Source organism: Arachis ipaensis, chromosome B05 (assembly GCF_000816755.2).
Source record: "Arachis ipaensis cultivar K30076 chromosome B05, Araip1.1, whole genome shotgun sequence".
NCBI lineage: Eukaryota > Viridiplantae > Streptophyta > Magnoliopsida > Fabales > Fabaceae > Arachis > Arachis ipaensis.
The window spans coordinates 91,640,803-91,642,333 of record NC_029789.2 but is presented as its reverse complement, the minus strand read 5'-3'; positions in this window follow the sequence as shown (position 1 = coordinate 91,642,333).

The window sequence follows — 1,531 nt, the reverse complement described above, 5'->3', positions numbered from 1 at the left end:
TTGGGAGTTGGCTAGGACTTGTGGCTCAAGTCAATTCATCCACTTGACTTTCCTTTCTTTAGTAAGGGTTAACTAAGTGGTAGCAATGAACAATTCTCATCACAATTGAGAAGGATAACTAGGATAGGACTTCTAGTTCTCATATCTTGTCAAGAGCTTTGTTAGTTGTTAGTTTATTTTCTTTGCCATTTATATTTCTTGTTCAAAAGCTTAAAACCCCAAATATAATTCACAACCAATAACAAGACACTTCATTACAATTCCTAGGGAGAACGACCCGAGGTTCCAATACTTCGGTTTATAAATTTAGGGGTTTATTACTTGTGACAAACAATCTTTTGTATGAAAGGATTATTGCTTGGTTTAGAAACTATACTTGCAACGAGAATTCATTTGTGAATTCTAAACCGTCAAAAATCCATTCGTCAATACATAAATGCCACAGACACATAATTGGGTGAACCTTTTCAGATTGTGACTCAGCTTTGCTAAAGTCCCCAATTAGAGGTGTCCAGGGTTCTTAAGCACACTCTTTTTTTTTGCTTTGGACCTTGACTTTAACCGCTCAGTCTCAAGTTTTCACTTTACACCTATACGCCACAAGCACATGGTTAGGGACAGCTCGGTTTAGCCGCTTAGGCCAGGATTGTATTCCTTTAGGCCCTCCTATCCACTGATGCTCAAAGCCTTGGGATCCTTTTTATTTACCCTTGCCTATAGTAACTTCAGACCGGTTGCTAGTGGGAATGATTGAGCATTGAATGAACTCCAACCATCCTCTAGCTACAGGCTTAAGGTCCAGTCTTCTTAGTTGAACCGGTTTTCCTTTGGAGTCAATCTTCCATTGAGCTCCTTCTACACATATGTCCATGAGGACTTGGTCCAACCTTTGATCAAAGTTGACTCTCCTTGTGTAGGGGCGTGCGTTCTCTTCCATATTTGGCAAGTTGAACGCCAACCTCATATTTTCCGGACTAAAATCTAAGTATTTCCCCCGAACCATTGTAACATAGTTCTTTGGATTCGGGTTCTTACTTTGATCATGGTTCTTGGTGATCCATGCATTGGCATAGAACTCTTGAACCATTTGGATGTCGACTTGTTGGATGGGATTTGTTAGAACTTCCCAACCTCTTCTTTGAATTTCATGTCGGATCTCCGGATACTCATTTCTTTTGAGTTTGAAATGGACCTCAGGGATCACCTTCTTCTTGGCCACAACATCATAGAAGTGGTCTTGATGAGCTTTGGAGATGAATCTTTCCATCTCCCATGACTCGGATGTGGAAGCTTTTGTCTTCCCTTTCCCCTTTCTAGAGGATTCTCTGGTCTTAGGTTCCATCAATGGTAATGGAAAAACAAAAAGCTTATGCTTTTACCACACCAAACTTAGAATTTTGCTCGCCCTCGAGCAAGAGAAGAAATAATAGATGAAGAAGAAGAAAAAAAAATGGAGGAGAGGGAGAAGGGGTTGTGTTTCGGCCAAGAAGAGAAGAGAGGGTTGTGTTGTGTGAAAATGAGGAAGAATTGA